Source organism: Plutella xylostella, chromosome 6 (assembly GCF_932276165.1).
Source record: "Plutella xylostella chromosome 6, ilPluXylo3.1, whole genome shotgun sequence".
Lineage (NCBI taxonomy): Eukaryota > Metazoa > Arthropoda > Insecta > Lepidoptera > Plutellidae > Plutella > Plutella xylostella.
In genome coordinates, this window is record NC_063986.1 from 2387450 (window position 1) to 2414188 (window position 26739).

General features: G+C 38.5%; 1 protein-coding gene and 2 long non-coding RNA genes across 5 annotated transcripts in view; 2 read left to right on the plus strand and 1 right to left on the minus strand.

Annotated features, from left to right (window-relative positions):
* LOC105389987 (suppressor of lurcher protein 1) overlaps nucleotides 1–26739 on the plus strand; it is a 312632-nt gene that overhangs the window by 270290 nt on the left and 15603 nt on the right. The gene's annotated exons all lie outside the window — the stretch shown is intronic.
* LOC125491485 lies at nucleotides 7143–11348 on the minus strand. 2 transcript variants are annotated; one of them, XR_007268334.1, is made up of 3 exons: nucleotides 11098–11348; nucleotides 10353–10815; nucleotides 7143–7530 (listed from the first exon to the last, which is right to left on the minus strand). It is a non-coding gene; the product is annotated as an uncharacterized LOC125491485 (long non-coding RNA). The 2 variants fall into 2 exon arrangements; XR_007268335.1 differs by having other exon boundaries at nucleotides 7254–7530; nucleotides 10447–10815.
* On the plus strand, nucleotides 10809–11435 carry LOC125491484. Its single transcript, XR_007268333.1, has 2 exons — nucleotides 10809–11059; nucleotides 11342–11435. It is a non-coding gene; the product is annotated as an uncharacterized LOC125491484 (long non-coding RNA).

Consider the following 26739-nt stretch of genomic DNA (forward strand, 5'->3'; position numbering starts at 1 on the left):
TATTCATATTGCCATAATAGCGTAATATCGTGTACAAAGGTCCTCTGGTTTGCGCGCTCCCATTTCAAAAGAGCTACTAGTAGTAGTGATGTAACGAATATTCGCATTCGCATTCGCGAATATTCGCACATTTTTGGATATTCGCATTCGCATTCGCATTCGCAAAATTTTGTGCGAATGTTTTGCGAATATCAGTATAGGTACTTATTAGAAAAAATATTTTAAAATAATGGTAGGTTAACAAAATCAAAATCCATTAGTCTATAACCTTTTATTACAAGTTACCCTCTTAATCACATTACCAGTCTTACTGTATCATTTGGTATTTATTTTTTTAGGAATGAATCTTTAGAAATAGTTAATACAAGGTGGCCCAAAAGTAATCACCCCATTGGAAGTTGCTCTCATTTGTACAAATGACCGCCAATTTAAATTTTTTTTTGATATTGGTGGACTAGACAAATTTTAATGCAGAATACAAATTTAGAAGCCATGGAGTGATATACTTCTCAAGATCGCGGAATAATTGTGTATACTTATTCAGTTTTCGAAATGATTTTTTTTTCGTTTTATTTGTCATTTTTCCCTGCAAAATCGCCCGATTTTGCCTTTTGAGACGGTTTTTGGGGGGGTTTTGAAGACCCGTGTTTATGTGCATAAGCCCGTGTCTCTGGAAGCCCTTAAGGCTAGTGCGAGAATCTCTCGCCCGAAGTTCTCGCTGGAATGATGACAAACAAATGTCATAAAAGGAGCCCGCATGGCAATCAATTGTGACGGCGCCCATTTTGCCGATATCATCTTCTAGACCTTACCAATAAAATTGTAAAGGTTCCAATAAACATAATAAAAAAACAATTCAAGTTTCAAAGATTTCAAGTTTTTCATTTAGAAAAAAATTTTAAGTCAAACAACATCGCATGACTTCTATTGGTCCACCTTGTAGTTTCATAAGACCTAAACATACACTCACGTGCAAAGAAATAGTTCCACTTAAAAAATACAGACACCAAATAGCCCCTATTTTTTAAACATTTAGTTAATAGAAAAATTTAATAAAATATTAACGTTTTTAGTTGGTAAGATTCTGATTCGTCGTTAAATAAACTTAGAAATTGCAGAAGTCGTCATTAAGTTTTTTTTGCGCTTAGGAGTAATTTGGTGTTTTTCTTAATGGATCTTTTTCATTGCCCGTGAGTGTAAATAAACAAACAAAAGCGTATTTTGACAGTATAGTGTCTGAGCAAGACAGCCATACATTTAAATACGTTTAAATACGTTTAAATGTTTCGTGTAAATCGTCCTCAGAAACTGCACACAGTCGCAATGTGTCGTAACTGTTACGGAGCTAAATAAAGTTTTTTTTTAAATGCGTCTAGTATTGTTTAGTCTGATTCGGAATGCGCCTAGAACGGAACGTTCAGTACGAGACTGCCACCAAACCATACAAATAACGCCAAATTTGAACACAAACTGAATATTCGCATTCGCATTCGCATTCGCGAATATCGATATCAGATATTCGCATTCGCATTCGCATTCGCGAATGTCCAAAAACACACATTCGTTACATCACTAACTAGTAGTATTACCATTACAAAACAGCCACTGATCACACTTTATACACTTCCTTTTTCGTTTGTTACCATGACAACATTGGTTTGTTGAAAATACAAAAGTACTCTGTGATTACTTGATTAGGTAAAAAATTTATGCCGACTGACGGGACTCATTATTCTGAGCCGTGAAGTTAAAAGATTATGACGTCACACCAGCCCGCCATCCTGACGGGAATTTCAAAGTGGTCGTGATGGTTGTAATTATTTAACTTTCTTTAAAGTACCTTAAATTACATATTTTGGCGTTGAATTTTTTTTTACTATAATAAAGTGATGTAAAGTATAAAAAAAAATTATGCATATTCCCTATTATGCCCTATTATCACAGTCCAACTTAAGTCCAGCCCCAATAATAAAACTTGCTTTATTAGGAATCTTTTCCATTGAAAACGCAACGCAAAGCACCAACCAATTAATCCGTAGGCACACGTGGAAATATGTAAATTCCCAGAGTAGGTAGGTACATGTAGGTATAAAGTTTGATTTATTCCCTTCCGGTCCTACTGGCTGGGCCCGAGTCAGTGACAGCTATTAATAATTACGCAGGCAGGTACTTCCTCGCTTTCCGGAGAACGCGATGTATGATGCCTCCCCAGTTATAGCAAAACGGTACCGTTTTATCAAAATTTTCTCTTCAGTTCATGTAATTACTAATTAGGTATGTTATTATGGTTTATACGCGAGCTACGCGTCATTTCTTCTTCTTAAGGACCAGTTTTTTGATCCCTAGTTAACTCAACCAATGGTCAAAAATGGCTACTATTGGTTAAATGTTATGCTTGACACGTGACTTGACTAATGGTTAAAGTTGACCACGGATCAAAAAACCGGGCCTAAGCCTGTCTGCAAACTATCTACTTAAGCAAACTACCTAAAGTAGAACCTATACTTACATAATGTTTTCTTGAGTAAATCTCTGCACTGGCTCTGCTCCCATTCTTAAAAAACTTGTTTAAAAATACTTAAATGTTTTATTTGTCTGTCTTGTCTGGTTTCTTTTGTTTAAAAGCGACTATTTCCAGTCCAAGAGCAAGTACAACAAACTTCAGTTTTCTCTATTTTAAATAAACATTTGTGTGGGATCAACAACAGATGTCTACGTCATTTAGTATGATATTAGACATAGGTATATTTATTTAATTATTATATTAATAAGTTTCAGTCAAGATTCGTTCGCGGTTGATGGATTTATTTACACGCTGATCAATGTGTAGTTAGATTAGCTAGTTACCGTGATTTAGCCACTCCACTAGGTAATGCTATGACCTAGATTTCCCCTAGGTATCCTTTAATTAAGATAAGAAAAGCTTGTTGAATACAAAGCCGTAACTTCGCCGGTTTTATTGCAAACAGAGTTGGCCGACTGTAAACTGAAGATGGTCTGAAAATATATTAGGTATGTAGAGAAACAAATGAAAAAACAAAAGATTTTATTTTAAACGATCGAAGTTTGAATAATTCTCATATGATGGAGGTAGTTGAGTGAACTCGATGTAAATTCATGCAAGCATGCAATATTACCTATAATATTTAATATACTACCACAAACTCGAATTCGTACCTGAAATATATTCATTCAAACCAAATTTCAAACAGAATATAAGCTGTAGTTTCAGAAACATTCCATGAAATGCCTATTATAAAACAACAGGCTGTTGTATTATAGTCATATTTAGAATTACCCCCTGAGTCAACCAATTTCGGCATACAATACTTTTTTATTACACTGTATAAGTATTTAAAGTTTACGTTATTAATACTTAAGTACGATGTAACACTTCAGACTTCGCTTAGTTTTATTTAGTGCCTAATAAATTTCTGCCGTTACAAGATCCGAAGTTACCTAACGACTTACGACCTACAACTACATAGTTACATAGGTTCTTAAACAGACAGTCGCTTGGCAATGCCATTCGGAAATAGACTCAATAAAATGCACTAAAACCACGGACCAAGTCTTCTGAAGCGGAAATTAAAGGAACGGACGAACGATTAGCAATTTCTCAGCTGACCGAGGATAGCTCTTTAGAGAAATGCCAATGTATTTTTTTTATATGGAACAATTTTGATAACTTAACGAATACCGAATAGGTAAGCTTCGCTTTGCTTACTTATAAGGTTTTCCCGTGGAAATCAGGCCTATTTGTTAATCCAGTTTACTACATAAACGTCATAAAAATCGGTTTAGCCGTTTCCATGTGAAAGAGTTGACAAATAGTCTCTGACTACCCAGGGTGCGCTGGGCGTATTATCCTAACTAATATTATAAATGCGAAAGTAACTGTGTCTGTCTGTCTGTCTGTCTGTTACTCTTTAACGCCAAAACTACAGAACGGATTTGAATGAAATTTGGTATACATACGGTGTAGACCCTGCGAAAGAACATAGGCTACTTTTTGTCCCGGAATTCCCACGGGAAAACTTTTTAAGTCGAAGCGAAGCTCGCGGGCACAGCTAGTGCATAATAAATTATGCGTACAGACAAGATTCACACAAGAAGGCTACTTCGTAGGTACACCCTAAGCTATTATACAAATACAATTTTATGTGAAAGCGCAATATTTCCTTAAAATCACTTCATCTGAGACTTGGCAAATACTCAAAACATAAAATTAAATCAAGTGTGTAAGGTAAATGAACTAGGAATAAAATATATTGTCCAAAGAAGATCGGAAATAGATTTTTACAGGTTTTAGAAAAAGCTTCATTCTGAACTTTTATTTAGAGAACTATTTTGAAAAAAAACAGAAAACTAATTTTTTAAACACAAAGTTGTTGTAAGTTCGTCAAAAACTTGTTTGTTTTTATCAAATTTTTGCTTTGTTTGAATTTTCGCTGTTTTGCTTACACGTTAAACTCTAGTACTGTCGACCTATTTTAGATATTCTAACCTTCACCCTCCAAGTGTACGTTGCAATTTTCTGGCTGCTAAAGGTGACACTCTCAAAGGAACTACAGAACTATTCTGGGTCTAGGAAGGATTCCAGATAGTTTTTAAATTTCTTACTTTTTACAGCACATATCTCAGTTGTGGTATAACGAAAAATGTCTCGTATTTTCGATCAGGGCCTCGAGTGCGAGTTTTTTCAAATCTGCGTTTTCGATTTCACTTCTCGATACGTGAAAAAACTTGCACTCGAGGCCCTGTTTCTGAATCCTTTCATGTAATTAGCAATGAATTCTATTCTATTCTATTCCTGACTCGTATGTAATAGTAAATGTATACTTACGAAGTTTTTACCCTTTTCCCACCCGTGGAGGTGAATATATTGAAATTAAAATAGGGCCTCTAAGGTAAACCCAATACATCAAGAATATAATTAACAAAATCGGTCCATAACTGCCAAAAATATAGGTCTCCACAAATACATTTCAAATATATACACCTATATATATACAGAACCTACTCCTTTTTACGAAGTCGGTTAAAAAGGGAGTAGCTGTGTAGTAGCAGTTTCTCTCATATCTTTGTTTCTGATTAATACCCCTTTGAGGATAACCGTCGTAAGAGCACTCGAGAAATGAGGCAATGTGAACTCAAGTGAGAGTAAACTTGATAAGTAACTTAATATTATGAAGATACTATGTGACGATCTCTTGGGAAAATCAGTGGCTTATGCATTTATCGGAAAGAAAACACATACATAATTGTTTCAGTAGAAAGTAAATCTTATAAATAACATTGGGCTTTCAATGTAATATTTTAGGGTTTTCTGTACATTTGGTTGGACAGTAGCTATATTATAATTATAAACTTACTTTTCAAGTTGATACATTCATCACATCAGTGTCGGAAACTATAAATTAACTTCACGAACACATCACAGAATACGGATATTTACAGCTAGTAGCACACTAGTACAAGTTACCACTGAATAAATGAACAAACGAAGGCTGCATAGGCCTTACATTCTACAGCTCTGCCTTACTGCACTAAGTGCAAGGCTACCTGAAATATGTATACCGGTCCACGATTTATATGCCCGGGCAGCGAATAAAAGTGTTAGGAATTTTAGTTCCGAATTCTTTGTAAATTTTTCGCCTCCATCTCGGGCTGAAAGGGAATACTTTTGGCGCGGCAGCGTGTAGAGTATGGTCGAATGGCTTTTATTCGACGGTTAGTATTACATTTTCAGGTTGCGAATAACTGTTCCAGAGTCGTGAAATATTGTTACAATCGCACTGAATAAGCAATAAAAATAAATTAGACTTCAAATTAGTTGCAAACTTACGCAAAGGTAATGCTCATAATGGTTATAAATTTCTTATTTGTTTAAGAATTCTTTACTGTATTATATCAGTAAATAAGGTAACTACGTATTATATGTTAGGTGCTGTGGTATATTTACTTAACTTAGGTTGGTATAAAGTTAGAATTAGCATCATAACAACAAATATTTATGGTTTAGTTATCTTATAAAAACAGTTCGAAAATTAAATTACTTAAGTTAAAGAAAGCTCATGAGACTAGTCCTAAAAAACCCAGTCCAGACGTAATTTGCATCACTTATGTAAGTGCTACGAAGGTCATGCAAACGCTACAAAGGTAAGTACCCTGAATCTTTCAGCAGCAGGCCTCAGCGTCAAAAGTGTGCCAATTTTTGCGCCTTGAATTATTAACATATTTGGCCAACAACAATTTTCAGCACTGCAAACACTCTCGGCAGTGTAGGTAAACTATAAAATATGGAGAGAAGTTAGCCGTGCAACAGGCAAGCGCCTGGCGGTCTTGTGCAAGCAAAAACACAGCACAAAGCAATCAGTAGTTCGGATGTTGATACAATGTTCCATCCCACTGGCTTTCTGACTAATATTGGACTTGGCGACGTTGAAGTATGCATTTCGGACTACTTGTACAAGTGGTCAGGCCGATCAAAGGGGTACAAGGAATATTGCTGTATTTCGCCAGTTTACTTCATAACTTTACTGCTCATCTGTAGGTACTAGTTGATGATGCATAGGATTAGTCTGTTTAGTCTGGTTTAATAGGATAAACATCACATCGTTCGTGAGGAAAGCTGTTCATCTCGAAAACCTAACGTTGGGAAACAGGATAAGCGACGGTTAGTTTAAAAGCCATTCGAGTTAGCAAAGTGCTTGAGCCCCCAGAATAGATGACTTGGAATACCTAAAATTTATGTAAAATTTCGTAATTACTAGTACAATTAGGTATGCTGCAGATAAATTTCGTATGCCAGATATACATAGTTTTAATGATTCATTGGAATGTACCTACATATCATGCCTAAATCAATCCACACCGTGTATAATCCAGGTACAGTGTAAGCTTAGCATAAATAAACAATGTTGGTATGATGCTTATCAAACTCGTGTTAATACTGCAATTAGAGTGCGGTGTTGATATGTTTGGTTTAAATTTACAATTTCAGCTATGTGTTAGTTGGTGTTTTAGCGTAATGCGTTGTTTATCGCTGGTTATGGTATGTATATTTATTTATTAGGTACTTGTGGAGGAGCAAGGGGGAAGTTTGAAGGAAGAAACTGACCTGGCAGGAACGGTTGTCCGGCTGCGCAAATGCGTTTGACCTCTTCGATTTTTCCACCCGTTCTTCTCCAGGTTGATGTGCTGATGCACCGGTGCGCGGCGTAGAGCTACGTGTGTTGTAGTACGCGGCGAAGTGTGCTTCTATCGCTGATTGAGTGACGGGAGCGTAAGGTGCGTCGACCGACTCGAATCGCGGCGGTGGTAGAAGTGGACGAGGGTCGGTCGTTGAGGTGGCAGATGACAGCTAGTGTTCATCTACCTGCAGTTTCCGTTAGGATAGGGAAGGTGGGAAGGAGTTACAAACATCTGTGTACCTGTCTGTCAGCTGTTTGTGTGTGTACCCACGAAGTTCCTTGACCCTATGCCTATGGCCCCAACATAAACCGCCCCCCAAAGAGCCACTAAGCTCTTTAACGTGAAATTAAAATAAAAAGATTAAGTTTCCGAAAAAAATAACCATGTATGGCGTGGCTTGAGTGGAATCCACAAGCCAGCCCGAAACCTACAGCTAATGTGCAGAGCTCGTCCCAAAGACGGAGGCGAGATGCGCGACAGGAGACCTGCTGAGCGAGCCGCCAACGCCATAAGCGTAGCGTCGGGGAAAGCGCCGACAGCAGGACCCGGATGCAGAAACCAATTCGATCAACAGTTGCCTGAAAGATAAGTTCCCTGGGGTGAGCCCGTCCAAAATTAATTCGATCACTCGACAGCCCGATGTCAAGCATCGACCCGACCCATAGGACCAGGAGACGACGCGCGGCTCCCTAAGTGAGAAAACTTCCCGGGGGCTCTACCCAACACGATCCCTTCGAAGACTTCACTGCTGTGTCGTGTGCGCTTCGCACCACATGCACCTAGAGTAGAGCTCACGTTGCACTGCCCGTACCTCAGTAAGAGGGCACCCAGCACCGAGAATGTCGACCCACACAATCAAAGCCCATCACGACGGTGGTGCCGCGAAGATGCGCAGGTGTCAGTCGGAACCGGCCTAAAAACTGGAAGGTAGAGCAGCGGAGAGCAGCTCCGGCAAGCGTAGAGTAAGACGGGACCTCTGCGAAGAACTTCAATACTGGAAGGTTTCTCGAACAGAGGCCGTCGCAGGATGCATTGATGCACCAAAGATGCTGGCCTAAGTAGCCACAGGGAGCCGTACAAAACAAACATTCGGCAAATCTCCCTAGTAATGCCGAACGGTGAGACCTGATAGATGACTGTCTGGATCAGAGTCTCACTGAAACCATATCGCTAGCCCCCAGTTGCCGTTTGGACCTCACCACGGTGGGGCTTCCGTGATGAGGTGTGTTGTATCTGTTCATCAGCAGGCGTGGATACAGTTGCAGGCCGCATATGGCGCTGGTTGGCCATGCATGCGCTGCGTGGGGCGTCTCCTCGCTGGTCTGCGACGCGACCGCTGCGGGTGGGGATCACCAACGGACACTTGGATGGACTTGTTGGGAAGCGCCACCTTATCTCGGTCTATTGGTGCTTGACCCATCAAGATCCATCCGAAGATAGACCTATGTGCCGTAGGTAGTCCTTCACCCAGCTGGTACGACGACCCATCCAGGATTCGACTGTAGAGGTCCACGCCTATCAGGAAATCAATGGGACCCGGAACAGACAGTCTATCATCAGCGAGCTTGATGCTTTTGCACCGCTCTAACACGCTCGGACACAAAGGCGCACTAGGGAGATCCCCCGTGATGTGCTTCAGCACGACGGCTGTGGCTACCAAGGCAGGCTGGGATGCACCCTGAGGGGGTGCGATCCTGCACTCTACGCTGCCATTGGAGCGCTGCTTACCTCCCAAGCCGTAAAGAAGCCTAGAGCTAGTGCGGGGAAGCCGCAACCGCTGCGCCAGTTCCTCAGTGATGACAGACACCTGCGAGCCGCTGTCTATCAAGGCTCTCACCTGGTGTATGTGACCATTGTGGTCGTACACCCCCACCATGGCAGTTCCTAACAACATGGTGTTGTGAATTGAACCATGGCAGACCGTGGAGCCGGGTGATGAGTCTGCGGGTCGACCATCCTTAGGTGCTGCAGATGATGATGGCAGACAAGATGATGATGATGATGATGTTGGCAGGTGTAGTTTCGTGTGATGATGTCCACCACACACTAGACACCTGCACTTGGACGTGCACCTGCTTACAGAGTGTGCACGCAAGCAGTTACAACATAAGCCCTGTTGTGCGACAAGCTCCCTACGCTGAACAGGTGTCAGGGAATTGAACCTGTCGCACCTATAAATGGTGTGGTTACCCGACAAAGGGCACAAGACACAGCCACTGCAGTGAGAGTCACTGTAGTGTGTGAAGTCCCCGTTTTCACATTGTTAGAGTTGCTTGACCCCCTGGAACCCGAGCCACCAACAGTCTCCAAGACTCTCAACTCTGTTTCCAGAAAGCCAAGCAAGTCTTGGAATGTTGGGATGGTGCTAGGCGAACCCCCTAAACCGAGTTCGAACCTACTACGAAGGTCAAAGGGAAGCTTTCTTAAAATGATATGGAGCAACAAGAAACTCCATGCCTTGACCTCAAAACCAAGCACACTCAGAGCCATAGTGTTCTCCTTTAAGGTGTTGACTAGCTTCCGAAGGTTGCCAGTCAACCCTTGTTGACCGAGTGTCACAGCAAGTATGGACTCCAAGTGTGTGTCGGCAATGAGTCTCTTGTTGTCATATCTTTCCTTAAGGAGCTGGTAAGCTATCTCATAGTTCCCATCGGCCAGCTCCAGATGCCTAACTAAACTAAGAGGTTCCTTGTCCAGAACACTCAGAAGGTAGTGCATCTTTTGCACACTGGACAAGTCCCCATTAGTGTGTATCAGACTGTCGAACAATCCAATAAAATTTGGCCAGTCAGTGTAGACCCCAGAGAAACTGCTCAGACTAATCTCAGGCAACTTGAAGTGAGCAGTTGATCTCACTGGCTCCACATCCGCGACGCTATTTGTCGACACTAATCCCTCAGCTATCACTTTAACCGAATAAAAGATCTCATAAAATTTGTTGAAGCGTTGGTCAGCCTGCTGCAGCACGGTCTCGTCGACGGGCAGACCCTTCAGGTTCAAGTAAGCGTCCTGGTATTGGTCGCGCATCCGCTCCAGATCCTCGAAACGAACCCTGAACATAGATAGACCAGGCGCATCCGATTTTGCCTGAAGGCTACACGCCAACTCGTAGACCCCACTCAAGTACTGCTCCGCAGTGTCCAGCTGGACCATACATATTTTAATAGGGTCGGCTGAGGCACCCTTAACATGTTTAATTTCAGATTTCATCATTATATCTTATTTGATTTACGACAATAAAAATATAACCTAAACAGTCCCAGTTGAATTAAAAAAGTAATGTGTCAGACGTCAAACTTCTACTCTGTGCTATCCTCGGAATACTGATTGAAGTTGAGTAGTGATAGACACTACTCGACTAACCGATTCTTACCGATTGACCATAGACAAAGGGAAAAAACTAGGTGACGTCACGATGACACACACAAAACAGCTGACTAGAAGACTTCAGTTACGTGCTGAAGTTTAGACAAATGTTTGTAAATAATAAACCGGGATGGACTGGAATAGGGAATATCCGGTTTACGAAGGACCATGAAATGGAGGAGCAAGGGGGAAGTTTGAAGGAAGAAACTGACCTGGCAGGAACGGTTGTCCGGCTGCGCAAATGCGTTTGACCTCTTCGATTTTTCCACCCGTTCTTCTCCAGGTTGATGTGCTGATGCACCGGTGCGCGGCGTAGAGCTACGTGTGTTGTAGTACGCGGCGAAGTGTGCTTCTATCGCTGATTGAGTGACGGGAGCGTAAGGTGCGTCGACCGACTCGAATCGCGGCGGTGGTAGAAGTGGACGAGGGTCGGTCGTTGAGGTGGCAGATGACAGCTAGTGTTCATCTACCTGCAGTTTCCGTTAGGATAGGGAAGGTGGGAAGGAGTTACAAACATGCGCAAATGCGTTTGACCTCTTCGATTTTTCCACCCGTTCTTCTCCAGGTTGATGTGCTGATGCACCGGTGCGCGGCGTAGAGCTACGTGTGTTGTAGTACGCGGCGAAGTGTGCTTCTATCGCTGATTGAGTGACGGGAGCGTAAGGTGCGTCGACCGACTCGAATCGCGGCGGTGGTAGAAGTGGACGAGGGTCGGTCGTTGAGGTGGCAGATGACAGCTAGTGTTCATCTACCTGCAGTTTCCGTTAGGATAGGGAAGGTGGGAAGGAGTTACAAACATCTGTGTACCTGTCTGTCAGCTGTTTGTGTGTGTACCCACGAAGTTCCTTGACCCTATGCCTATGGCCCCAACAACCTGTATATCTGTATTTTCCACTGGAATTCCGCTTAAAGTATTTATTCTCTATGTCCTTTTCGTATCGGAGATGCTATGTAGTAAGAAACCGCTTGGGTTCAAACAGTGATATTCCCTTTATAAGATCTAATCGATTTCAGAGGAATGTTGCCACACTCTGACAAACAAATACACTCGTCACGTCCTTATAAATTATAACATCCGGTGTTTTTTTCGTTCGGTTATGATAACAAAACTATGGTATTTATTTATTTATTTAATACTTTATTCATAGTACATTTCACAAATATAACATAAGTGTACAAAGGGTGGGCTTACTACTAATTTATTAATTTAACTGTTTATAGCACAAATATAGGATATAAATTTACAAAAGCATTTTCTACCAGCCAACCTACAGGAGGTTCTTAGTAACTATTTAGTAAACAGTAGGTGCGTTTAACAATAATTTTATTTAGAATCGAATAACAATGTTGTGTCTCAATGGGACTATCACAAAATGTAAGATGATAGCAAAGTTTTAAGGCTTCCTATGGGAGAAGGAAATATAAGTTACCTCTTGCTCTTAACCCTTTACGACTCTTTGATAGCTTTTAAATAGGTAGGTAGTTTTAGTTTATTCAGGAAAAAATACAATTGAGTGAATAAATATTAGGTATATCATAATTATACCAATGCTATTGAAGTTTCTTATGAAGAAAAAACTTAATAGATAGTAAGTGGATTTTGGTTTAAAAAATACATATTCATTTAAAAACGTGATCCATAAGCTTCTTTGCTTTTAAAACATTTGCAAAGTAAAATAAAAATACGACAACTTCAGTACCATTTCTAAAGCCTTACTTTTTCCAGCAAAGCTTATACCTAGTTATTATAGGTAAGTTCGTTAGAAGTCTCTAAGCTCTGTTTTAAACTTGTTTGTGCTTTTGTCTTTGTACTAGCTCTGTCTTCTGCTATAGCGCTGTTCTGTCGAGATATTTTCTTGCCTTAGGGAATATAACGAGGAATGATAGACTTCTATTCTACCTCTCTATAGCCTATTATTGACTAACTCTAGGTTTGCTAAAATCAAATTGCACCTAGATCAAATTCCACATGACATTACTAGTGATTTTAAAAAGCTTGTCGAGAAAATAAAATAATTACTTTTTATTTTAATAAAAACCAACACTTTTAGGGCATTTTATAAAGGAAATAATAATAATATATTGAACAATGATTATTTCCGAAATTCCTAATACCAGCAAATTATTCCTGTTATTACTTTGTGCAAACATTACAAAAAAACATACATTCATTCAATGTATTCCGTTTGTCGCGACTATAATTATTGAAGTATTGGCAAAAAGCAATAATTGATATTCGCTGAAATTTTAAATTTAATCTGGAATCGTGATCATTACGATCTCATTATGATGCTTTTTGTGGTTACAGGTAAGCGTAGCCATTAATTTTAAATCAATAATGCTGTTCAGGGTTCCGCTCATCTTGCATAATCTTTATTGACCAAAACTCATTTCGCATAACTCGTATGGTCTAAACTTTTTTGGCCGAACCATCACTTTGCCAAGACTTATGTGGCATAAGGCTCGTTTCGTCTAAAACTCTTTAGGCACAATCTTTAAACACCTAAGTTTCGTTTGCTCAAATTTATGTTCGTCTATACCTATGTATAATCTTGTTTCTCGTAATGTTATCTTAATAAATAATATATTAAGTATGTAGTAAATGTACAAATTGTGGTATTTTTCTCCTACATCCCGAAAATCACGATATTGTATGATCAAAAAATAGAAAGTTAACGACCAATATAATTATTACAAACCCCATGAGATCGAAACCTAAAAATAGGTGCGACGACGAGCAAAGCGAGGAGGAGCGTGTTAGGTGCTCATGTTCATCAAAACCAAAGCGGAGCGCAGCGAAGCGGAGCGGAGCGTTTTCCAAACAGCGGAAACAATACAAGGCACCATTTTGGGCTATGTAGGGAGACGCTCCGTCAAAGTTAAAGCCAAACGAATATTATTAGTTTGTATAAACCTAATAAACCTATGCCATAGCATTATTAGGCTATTCAAGATTTGGCCATACCATTATTAGGCTAAACAATGTTATGCGAAATAACTTTTTACTAAACGAGATTTATGCCATACGATTTTCGGCGTAACGAGACTTTGACCAAACGTTACTATGCAATACGAGATTAGGCAAATAAATCTTATGCCAAAAAAGGTAGAACCTGCTGTTCATGTGCGATACTTTTACCACGTTTATAATATTAAGTACGATTTTATTACTCTGAACCAAAGTAACAAATTCCCAACAGGAATTAAAGAGTGTCAACGCCGCATAATACATCTAAATTATCCAGCCCCCAAAAGTCAACGGCTATAATATGCTTGGAAACTATGTTGGGTCCCGACACAGAAGTTATGTTCAAACTGCAACTTAGCAAGACCACAGTAAGTCTTTAGTACTCGGTCAAGTCGGTAAGTTGGGAAGTAATTTATAGGCAGGTAAATACGGGTCCAGGTGTTTGATGCAAAACTTTGAGAATTCATGTAATAACGTTACTGGATGGCACGGACATCGTTTGGGAGAAGCGGTTTCGTTTTTCTCTCTCTCTCTCTCTGCCTTCTGTAGTCCACTGTTGGACATAGGCCTCTCCTAACGATCGCCACCCCAAACGGTCACCCGCCATCTGCATCCAGCGGCTTCGTTTTTATGTGTTCAAAATTAAAATAAAACTTATATAACTTTAAAGTTATTTAAGTGAGGGTAGGTACACCCGAGTCCGCGTCATTCTATGTTTTCTACAGATTAAATCGTGAGAAGGGGTGTTCTTATTATTGAGAGCTTTTTATTTGGCAACCCTAGTGCCACAGACAGACGTATAGCCTTCAAACGGCCCAGTTTCAGGCTGAACGTTATTTATAACGTGCTATGTTTTCTACCACCCTTGTCCACCTTGTTCTATGTTTCATCACCTACAGTCAACTTCATACATAAGTATAAATTATAGTTGGTAGATAGGCATATACTTACGCTGAAACTGTCAATCTCATATAGCGCAATACTTTCATTGGCTGTTTGCACACATCGAACGATAATGACCCGATATCGAGTAAAGGACAAAAGGTACTTTAAACAATTAACATTTAAGAAATATACCACTCGGAATCAGGAGGTAAATATTTCGATGAATAAATTTCCATATCACCGACCATAGAACAACGCGGAATCGGGTGTATCACCGACCGACCGGTCAAATCCAGCTAGCATACGCCAAAGAAGAGGAGGAATATTTTTTTGATAATTTACCCGTTTTGTGCATTTTCCTACCGGTCTATGCAAAGATTCGAAGTGACAATAATAAGGTCACGAGCGGGAGCGGAGCGGCTTGTCGGCAGAAACTTTTTATTGTAACTGGGGGGTCACTCTATATAACTCAAAATAGCGGAGCGCTGCTGCTGACTCTATCTCGTCGTATGAAACGTGCTGATTGCACGACAGGTTCGTTCGTTTTTCGTCAGTATAGAGTAACCCTCCAGTACCATGGAACTGCATGTTTTATTGGCGTATTAAATTTTACGGACGAATCACTACCACATGCGCTACACTGAATAACTATCAAAATGGCTGAATATTAAAATATATTGGCGTAATAAAACCATGCACATTGCACATAAGCCAGAGTCTACCTGTGGAATATATAAAAAAAAAACGTAGGCATCAGGCAGATTTATCAAATGATATTGAAATATACGTTTGTGGTTTATTCCGATTGAAAGCTTTCATCGCTTGATGCAACATTTCTATATAATTTTAAATAAAAAAAACCAGAGCAGAATTTTCTTCAAGGTATATTATCATATTTTTGTGTATGATCTATTTATCTACATTAATAATTATTATAATTACTTACCAGTAAAATTATTTCAGATAAACTATTTACAAATTTGTATGTAGGTATTATGCGATAAATGAACAAGTCCTTTTCTTAAAGCATATATAGCTTTTGCATAACAGCTATAAATTAATGAATATTATCAAACTGCATTAGGCACTACTTTAATGTTCTTTGTCTGGGTGTTTGCACTCCCTAACGAGTTATATTTGGCGTAGGGAGTTATTTAGGTCACCTATTAATACTAACGAGGGTTTATTTTGTGGCTACATTATTCCGCATGAAATAAGGGATCAAATTTAATGCACCATCAACTCCATTTACCAACCGTTACATATTTACTTACCAAACGGTACATTAAACTAGAATATATCGTGCACATAATGATGGAAGATCTAACACTATAAAGTGTCGATTTCCTTTCTTCTCTTCCGTTTAATCATTCAATGAGAAAATAAAGTTTTTCAATTTACTTCTTCCTTCACCTGCAAAGAAAACAGCGAGGCAATATCGGAGCTATTACGCCGTATATAGGCGATTGATGCACCGGAGCATAGCACATACGTCGCAAAATGTACCTCACTATGCAATCTCACCTCCGCAGCATCGCATTGCCACTACCAACCTGCAACTCGATCGAAACTCACAACCCTTCCACAACGCGTCCCTGAACCCCACAAGTGTGAGGGAGACAGGTAGCGAGGCGATCGGGGAATTCATCCATAGTGCCGCACCTTACCCTCCGGCCCAGTTGCTTCCCAGTTTAGTTCAGGCTCGCTCTTAAAACACTCGACCGCGCGACGCCTGTTGACCTTCAGGCCTCCAAGTGGCTTCAGACTAGCAACTTGACATGTAAACATGGTGTGAGTGAGCGAGAATGCTAAACAAAACGATCCAAGGAGTGTTTCTTAGCTTCATCTCTATCTCCTTCTGCTGCCAGCTGACCGAGTCTATGGCTCGCAGCGCCAGCCGTTTCATCGGTAAGTTCTTTTTTTGAATTTTTATGTTCTTTTTTCAATTTCGTACCCGCTCCGTAAGAGGGTATTGAATGTAGAGTGGACTGAAAGTTAGATGCGTAGTAAAAGTTTATTTTTATTACTTGCCAGTGGCAAAGAGATTAGGTTGAAGTTTTCACTACGTTTGCGAGTTAAGTTGGTTTAACTGCGTTTTTAGTTGAATTTTGCATATTGGAAAAGTTTATTAATGGTTTTCATAGTATGTTTTTAAGATACTATAAAGAAAATATTAAAGTAGGAGTTTTGATTATGATTTACTGATACTACTGATATTTTATTAAGTAGACTTAATATTTATTAGTTGTTAAAATTTTACTGTGCTACCACAAAAAACTTTAAACACTGTTTAACAAGTGTTTAAAACGAAATTTGACAGATTTTGTAGGGGTTTGACAGCGGTAAACATCTGTTAGATACTGTCTAAGTTTTTGTGGTAAGGCCGTTAGTCACTTTTTACATTAATAAAGTTTATATTTTAAGTAACTAAATTATTACTGCTTTTCATATTATATTGAAAACAAATACATACTGAGCTAAGTATATCAATATTAGTAGATATACTACGCCATTTGCAGATTACGTTCAAATACGTATAATAATAACGAAATAGGTTTTATTATGTAACATAAAGAGAAGAAAATTATTATATCAAACAGAAACCTTTTCTAAAGAACATTCCTATTACGAACACAAAAAGGTTTTCAGAATCCGATCTAAATAATTGAATTTGCAATAATTTGAATAAACCGTCGTAACATAAACACTCACGCCTTGTTTCTACAAATGTACAGGATGTTTGTAAATAATAATTTTTAAAAAACGTTTAAATTGTTTTACCCTCACATAGTTCATAATCACAAGACCGGTGTTTCTTAGGAGAACAAACTTATTTTAATTTTTAATTGACGTAGGTAGAACTTTTTGATTGACCCCCTGAGTCAGGCCCTATCGGCTTACAAAGCTCTTTATTTAACACCCTATATAAAGTTCAAAATATGTAAAATAAGTTACCTTTTAGAGTGCCTCTCCACCAGAGTTGCTATGATGTGAAACAAATCTGTTCCCACCAGTGTATTGCTATGTGGAGTGTGGACCAATGAATATGACACGATTGGCGGATATCAATCGCATCCATAGCCACGTAGTATTTTCTAACCAACGTTGAAGAACCCCGACTATTTTGACAAAATCTGGCAAAGAACTCGGGGTAACACGATGACCCAAATACTGTAAAGCTACGATAACCACATACAAACTCACAGATACATATACACAGATACGTTAAACTAGTAACACCTCTCTTTTTGTCGGGGGTTAAAGAGGCACCGTTAGCTTCCCCTCAGGGTGATGCAGTAGATGCCTAAACTATTCATATTTCCTCCCCTTCGTTCGAAGTCGGTCACATTGTCTAAGTAACAAAGTGAATTCTGACTCGCAGCCATTAGCTAGTGAATCGAATTAAAACCGTTCCTGCCAAATAATATCCTATTAGGACTTATCGAGTAATTCTCTAATGGAAAATCATCCAATTATGAATGGTGCTTGAAATTCATTATATTTTCACCTCATAACGTTACGGATCGGTAAACTAAATTGCATTTGATAATGGATTCTTGTTTAGCAGCGAATAGAGTATTTGTATTTACCCCTCTTCCTCAGAGATCAGATTCTATGTACCTACCTAGTTACGCAGCCATCTCTGAAATGGTAAAAAAAGTTTTTTATACTTAAATTAAATATACATAGATCTAAGTTGAGAGTTAAGTTATTCCTATAATTTTCGTTTCCAAAAGTCGTTTAGAATGACGAGCTAAGTAGCTAAGTCGCCTGCTTTCGACTTAGGTACTATCCCACTTTTGAAACATCCTGTAGATTCAATAAAAAATATAACTTCATAAGCTGTTCCTTTTTATCGGCAGCAGCAAGTGTGGATCATTACACTCAAAACAAGATGGATGTAAAGTGGATTTTCTTATGCACTCTCAACTTTTTCAATTTCGTGAGAACTCTCACACCGGGCTCTAGTTGTAGAAACTTCGTATTGGAGTGGCGACTTATGACGACAACCGAATGATGTAGTGGTTAGTGACCTTGACTGCTATGCCGAAAGTCCCGGGTTCGATACCCGGTCGGTAAGATATTTGTTTAAAGAAAAAATGAAATTGATCGCTAAAAATTTCGAAGGAAAATTGGACTGATAGAGTTTTAGTACGGATACCATAGGAGCAAATGTATCTTATTTTAATAATCTTAGAAATGAAATCGTTGTTTTTACTATATCGTATGTTATAACTAATTATATAGGGTGTTGCAAAATGGTTATACCTACTAAGCCGAAAGGGGGTAACTCAGGAGGTCATTCTGAACAACTTTTGTTCTACTAGTTTTGAAAATTCATGAATGACCCTCTGAGTCACCCCCTTTCGGCTTAATATAACCTTTTTGCAACATCCTGTATAGGTACTAACAGTTCTGTTGATTCCTTTCAAGTTTCAATAAGCCCCGAATCGTCCCAAATATGTACCTAGGTACCTATTACTTAACCTCGGGTTCGGACCAATACTTGAAACAATAGACGATCTACAGCCACAAATACGGAGAGTGGCTCTTGGCATGTTTCATTCCATAAGCTAACGATACAAGCCAATCAATCTTCATGGTGAGCTATTATCAGTGCTTGAGCCAATGACAGATCAGTGTTTTTAAGATAGTGACCTATATTTATAGGAATATACATACAAATTTCTTGCATAATTCAACAGCTGTGTGAAGTTAGTTGACCAAATATTATTATTAATGCATATATTTCAACTTATTTATGCTGTTCTATACATCGATTATGTCCACATGATTCTGGTTCACGAATAAATTCCCGCTCTCTAATGTGAGGTTTGAACCTGCACTTCATTTGTTTTGAATTCGAATGTAATGCCAGGCAATTTTGAATCTTACCGCTTGCTATGCAAGGTTAAAAATCATGGTGTCGGGTACGGTCCAGTTGAGGTCATCAATATAGTCTGATCCACAAATCTAGTCCCTGTCTTGTTGGCAGCACTGGGCAATAGCTTACGGTAAGGTTTGAAGGTTCGAGCTTTAGTTATGCATGAGATTTGTCCCGGGACCACGTTAATTATGACGCCACACGAATTGGGTCACGTGGTCTGTTTTCTAGTTGTATTCTAAATATTAACGTTCAGCTAATAATTTAAACTGTTCAGGTAAACTACATTGTTGATACCCACAATGTTTATAGCGTTATAGCGTTAAGCTCGCAAAGTTTTAGCATAACATGCAGGACTCAACTTATAGACAACTATTAAAACTTGTTGCTTACGATACCTATCTATTTTTAATGAATATTCAGTTTAAAACATAGTATACAAATGAAGTGTTGAAAGTTGGATGAATTAGTTAGATTACAGAGTAATATTTAAGCTTAAATTGTGTTATTTTAAGTTTATTTATTTTATTTTTTATTACTTGTTTTTATCTGCTGTTGGGCCGTACGTTTCGCGAATTTTGAAATTCTGATTTCAGTTTCGGGCTTAGATATACCATGCTGCACATGTAGGTTTCGGCTTAGTATACCCTTTTTGCAACACCCTGTATAATCCCACTCTGTATAGATAGTATTCTCATAATATCTTACCCGTAGCACGCGCGTAGCCCGTAGTCATTCGTAGCACTTTCGTAGTCCCGTAGCGCTTTCGTAGCCTCGTAGCCCGTTCGTAGCATTTTGTTTATCTCTTTGAGGTGAGAAAAAGATATAAATTAGACAGGAGAGAGTTTTCAGGAGTAAAATAAATTATTTAAAATTTAAAACAAATTAATATGAATGAACGTACGACGGTAAAATACACATCGTATAAATCTTCCCTGTATAAATACATCATCAGTTTAGATCCGATCCTCTTTTGAAGCAAACTCAATTTAAAATGAAGCAAAACTAATTGAGGCGCATAGATCAGCTTGATATAATGGCCTGTTGATTGCTCTCTAATAAATGACCCGTGCAGGTGCTGTATAGCTGAATGGATGCCTTTCAGGAGTTAATAAACCTTGGCCGTTGTTGGTTAAGGCGTTTTTGATTACAGGCGCGGTGTTCAAAGGCAGTTTTTTGAGGTCAAATGTTTGTGTTATGTGATTTTTATCTGATGTACATGATATATTAAAATAACTCCAGTGAACTAGGTACTATGGAGCTGTTTGTTTTTTTTCGCTTTGTATCGAATCTAAATACATCGTCGAAATGTTGTCTAAACATACGGTACTTACCGAATTTTTCTATTGTATTAATTAATTATGTCAATAAAATTCTATGATCCTAAATAACTACGCCCTTTGATAAAAAAAATAAAGATTATTCATCTTCATTATTACATTATCATTTACCAAAAGATAGAAACACAGAAATCACTTTCATACACCAGTACGTACAATACAATACAGGTTGAAATTAACCACAAAACACCTAACAAACGTCCAAACTCACGTACCTAACCTACATACGTTCAGTACGTTAGACACTACGCCCGTAGCAAAACACAGCATTCCAGAGAAAGCTATTCAAACTGCAAACAATCTCATACTGCATCTGATTTGCGCCAGCAATTGCCAGAAAACTTGCCCAACCGTTCATAATATATTGAAATTTGCCTCGCAAACTCTCCGAATTTTCCACATCATTTCACTCGCAACCTACGACAGCGACATAGCCAGCGATACTCTCAGGTATCTAGTAAGCTCCGCAATAAAAGTGAACAAGTTGGGTCTAGCGAATTTCGAGTTCTCTACAACATCCCCTTAGAGACATTGTGCTAAGTTAGCGCCAACACCCGTCACGTTCTACACGTATTTGAAATAAAAGAAGCCGCACGGAGTTTTAAAAGAAACTTCGCAAATTGGCGGGAATTAAGCGCTATTCACGAAGACGAAATGTCCATCACAGAATAAAAGCGATGTCAGATTCGCACACAGAGCAAAATGAAGCGTGACAGTGCAACTTTGCGCATAGAGGTCGTATATTTATTTATTTATTGCGTTGGCATGCGACCTCGTTGGTTGACGTTTTGTTTCGCGTTTTTGGTTTATTGTTCCTACGTGTAGTTCCGGTTAGTTGCAAACTACGTTATTTATAGCTACGGCCGATGTTTTTTCGCCATGTTCAATAAAAAACTGATTGATATGAACAATATTGACGTGAGGGGCCATTGGATTGCCTGTGGGAAATTATTTAGGCTACATAATTTTTATACGGTACCTACTCCCTACTTTAGAGTTGCGAACTAAACCAGCCTATAATGCCTAAATAACTTTTTTTCACACATTTTCCTAACTTTATCTTCTTTGCCTATTTATTATAAGTAGGTATACCTATCTTTTGTTTTAGTAGGTTTAATATAAAGTATTTCCAAAGTATTTGCGTTTCATAACTTAAATTCAGTAACATACAATTCCTTTGTTTTAAAATGAACAGGCCAAGCAACATTATTATTCATTGTTCTCAAAGTCTATTAGTTGCAGACTCGATCAATTCTCTTTGAATCAACTGGCCATTGTAGCTGCAAACTCAAGCTAACTCCCAATAGAGTAACAAAGGAAAACAACCTCATGTGAAAATACGGAAATTGCTGATTAAGAATAAAGGAAATTCGCTTCGTTTTTAATTCGAGACAAGATTAAGTGAGTATCTTGTAAGGATTTCCAAGTTTTTATTTGTTTTACATAACATAATCGCGTTGTCTTGGACCGTTTTCTTAAAGCACCTACTAGGTAACAGTTATAATTATTGTAATTTTGATCCATCCAAGTGCTCAAAATCCACAGTCCGATAGTCACAAACACTAGAAAATTCTGATAGATTTTCGGGTCCCGTGCACCGCTTGGAGCCCGCACGCCACGCTTGACACAATCTCCCTGATTTACCCAGGTCCAGGCGACCATTGCCGGTTTAGTATGTAAATTTTATGTGCCTCTGATCCACGCTCCGCATTGGATAGCTTTATGAATTTCTAGCCGTTAGAGCGTTTTTCACAGCTCAGCGCCTGGTGATTTTCTAGTGCGTGGTAGAGGGTTTTTTTCCAACCGCTAACTAGTTTCTCATGAGAGTCATGTGCTTGAGCGTGTATTTTGTAGTGCAAGTTAAAAGTGTCATCTAAAAAGTGGGGAGGTTGGTTGATACTAAACAAAATGGTTGTCATACAACTAGTATTTAATAGGTACCCAAAACAGAAATAAAATGCAACGGAACTTTACTACTAGGCTGAATAAGCATTGTGTCGCAAAATATTTTCCTGCCACTTTATCGGTAAGAAATATTTTATTTCGCCATTGAATATTTAACAAATAGCCGAGAGAAAAATAAGAACCGGGCGTCGGCGAACAAATGAAGCAGCAGCTATTGCATACATAATACCGGGCTAAGACGCAATCATAGGGGTAGATAATAAGAAAGAAAGGAGTTCAGGAGGAAAATTATCACAAAGACACCAGCAATACCGCAGTTGGGAGTTCTGCCAAGTTCATTTGCCCCATTTGTTGGAGCTGGGAACAGTTGGTTTGCTCTCTGATTAGATTTTACGGACATAGATAGAAAAGTTTGCGCGCGAAATGATAAATGGCGTGGACTCAGTTTAGTGCTGTTTTTGGCCGCGAACGCTAGAGTGGCTGCACAAAAAGCTTTCACTTAATTTTTGTCACAAACAACTAGGGTAATGTGGCTCCGTTACTGTGATATACGGCTTATTCTCTTAGTGTTACATATCAATGGCACTTTCTCTAATTTACCAGATGTTTTCCATACCATGAAAAGTTTACCTACTATTATTTTGTCTACTTATACCTACCTAATGACTAACCTCTGTACAATTTGTCAATTTATGACGGTATTAGTTATTTTTTATTCAAGAATAAAGGCGTTTTTCCAACAATCAGGTTTTTTGAATTAGAGATTACCTATATTGTTAAAGCAGCAACACATTTCACACAAAATATTGTGATTACAAACTTACATTTAAATTTATTACTATTTGTTCCTCTCTCTTTAGTTCCAAACTGCCGTAGGTTTTCACTAGGACCACCTATTTATTCTTGGATCTTCTTCAACTTCTTTACAGGAAAGAACCGGCACTGGTCCTCTTTCCCAGGGCAGTCCAGAGTAAATTCATTTTCATTTATATTCGGTTGTTGGCGTGCGCGGAACCACTGAAACCACTGAAAGTAAGACGCAGTAATAAACCTGTGATGTTACGGAGTATTCTCAATTTCTCACTGACCCCATTTCCTTCTCAGGTCGCTGAAGTCCAGGTTCCGATGCACTGATAGCAAAATACTATTTTAAAATATTTGCGATCGTAAAGTTTCACTTGTCAGTCAATACGTGGATCAGAATTTTTGGAGTGATGGAAATAAAAAAATGGTTCACGGATAATATTCCGATGTTCCTCACGATTATTATGCGCTATGTAGGTACCTATCTTTCTCCGTCTACACAAGCTGGCTAGCCAACCACAAAATTAAACTTTAACTAAAGTGTGTTCTCAATTGCAGGCGCTGCAATCCAAACGACTGAATATTTAAACGAGTTTTATTTGTGCACTTTAAAATAACAGAGTTCATTAAAACGAACCGCAGCCGTTTTTCACGTTTACCTTTTGCAGTTAAATTCACATATAAAATTCAAGTAAGAATAAAGCGAGATAAAATGTAATGCTATCATGTTACATTCAGCAGTTGCTGGTTTTTGTTGGTGTGAATACTATATGTAAAGCTGTAGTAAGCCAGTATGCATATTGGTTTGTTTCAACTGAATTCAAATGAGTACTTACTACATAGCACAAAATGTACGAATCGAGCTTTGCTTTGTACATCATGTCATCATATCGGCTGTCGCTATAAAAATAGCTGCAATGAAACAACACTACAAAACATTTATGAATATGAATCTAAAATCGTTACTATGTATTAAACATAACCTCTAAATTATTCGACGATGCCCGCCAAAAACCGCACACATGCCGCCATCTTAAAACGCCATATTATCACAGCTAACAAGCGAGTGTCGTTGAGTGCCTCCAGTATTTAGTTATTCATGGCCCAGCGCGGGCCTCCAGTTAATTATGACAGGGGTGCCAACACACCGGCGACAACTTTCAAATTAGATTACCCGCACCATCGCATTCGCACAGTTGCCAACAGCAGCACAAAAGGGGCAACAATTTTCCGAGCAAACCTGCGTTGCAATATTTACAACTCTTTCATAGAGCTGCAAGTTTGCTTTGTTATTTTTTCTTTTTCAGCCAGTTGTTTTACCGGTTTAGATTGTGAAAGGAGGTTAAGGTCAGATAAATTTAGTTTAAATGAATTATTGTTTTGACGGCGAAGCGCCACCTCAAATTAGGTTAATCCATCGCGGATTTTTTGTCCTTGAAATTAATAACGCTGTAAGTTTGTTTTATACAACAACATGACTTGTTTAAAATTAATAACGATGATACTCATTAATATTTTTTTCTTCATATTTACAATTTGAACGTTTTAGTGGATATACATTGAGAGAACTGTTCAGTAAATGATAAAATTTTGCTTTCATACTTTAAATATTCGCTCTTCCCCCTTCCATAAAGTATTTCCCCTGCAGGTTTCCACCGCGGCACACTGCGAAGAAGTTTAAAAATCGGTTTATCGCGTACGATAGACGTGAAACGTGGCTTTATAAATATTTGAAAGAGTCTAGCTTCCCGTATTTGCCTTTGGCAGCCGACTGTGACCGACTGGTGAGTCGAGTGAGTCCTGGTGACCTATTCATGGCATCTTAGCTATTTCAGAGCGATAGTGTTTTGTTCATCACATTAACAGCATTAGCCATAGTTTTTCTGCTGGACATAGGCTAGGAGTTAACGGAACGCAACACTCTGTTCTGGGCCATCTAAGCACAACACATAAACCTTTTTACTGTTGTAAAGTGTGCAATCAAAGTATAAACAAATAAAAAAACACCTCTAAGTCTAAGGAATTAATTGAGGGTATATAACGCCGAGCAGTTACTATTTACAAATGTGAGTAGAAATGAGGTTCAATTTTCTTCTGCGCAGCAATGTATTGAATATCAGTATATATTGCTTTTGAGTCGCCAGAAGACTTGGATTTGGGCAGCAGACATTTAGTACACTCGCTCTTGAGTTTACTGGCCTATTGACCCTTAGCTGTCTCCGAAGGGCCATGTTCACAGTATAGGGCAGATTTATAGACGTAGGTTTAGGATTAAATTGAGGTAATATCTACACATACAGTAGATTGTAATAATATTAGGTCTTTACCTATGAAATGGCCGATTTATATGGTTAAATTATTTTTACCTTACGTAATACACACATTAAAACCATTTTTTCTCATGAACTGCCATTATCTGTAGCAATCAGTAACCATCAACCTCATTACCAACTCAAAAGATCAGAAAAAGTATCGATTGCCTTTGAAAAAGCATCCCTTTATTTTGTGTGAAAGCTTCATTTCCAAAGAGTGTCGAATGTAATCAAGATTATTTGATGCAACGGCACGTTGTCAAAGAGACTTCTGTCTCTGTATCGGGGCTATCGGGGCCAATTAATGAATTGAATAAAAGTACGAGCAAAGGCTAGGAATTCGCGATGGACTGGTCATTCTCGGGGATGCAAAAGGAGAGAAAAAGAATTACGAGACACATAATAGATAGTTTCTTAAGTATTGAATGTTCTCTTTGCACTTTAATTCTACAGACTCAGAATACCTAGTTATATCTGGGCAGCTTTTAACGTTAGTTTTATTGCTTCTATGAGGTAGATGTACTATAACTCAGAAAATAGTTTTATTGATTTTACTTGTTTTGCGTGACAACACCCTGAATACTTATATCACAATTTTTTTATCTCGAAGCAAAAGTATTATGTAAATACGTTCATAATTTATGTAAAGAAAAAGGTTTAAATTTCAAGTTTCCGCTGCCCTATACATACAAGTAAGCAGGGAATGTCAAATAAAAACTTTTGAACAAAGGTGAATATGTTTACTTTAAGTTGAACTTATATATTTAGGACTTTCTCTCCGGGGGCGTTCGTTCTACATAAGTTGTATATACAGTACAGAGTTCCCTAAAAGTAATATTATAAGCCGGAAGTTGAAAATTCGAAACCTTTTCATACTTTATTACAATACAATCAATAGGTTACATTGCCAAATTTAAAAAAAATCGCCATATTTGTCTGTCAATCTATACATCCGTATATCACGAGTGCAGTAAAAAAATCTTACCTATCTAAACTTAATAAATTGAACCAAGTTTGCAATAGCAAAGTTCATTATTTATTATTTATACTCATCGCTAAATACATAAAACTTTTAAT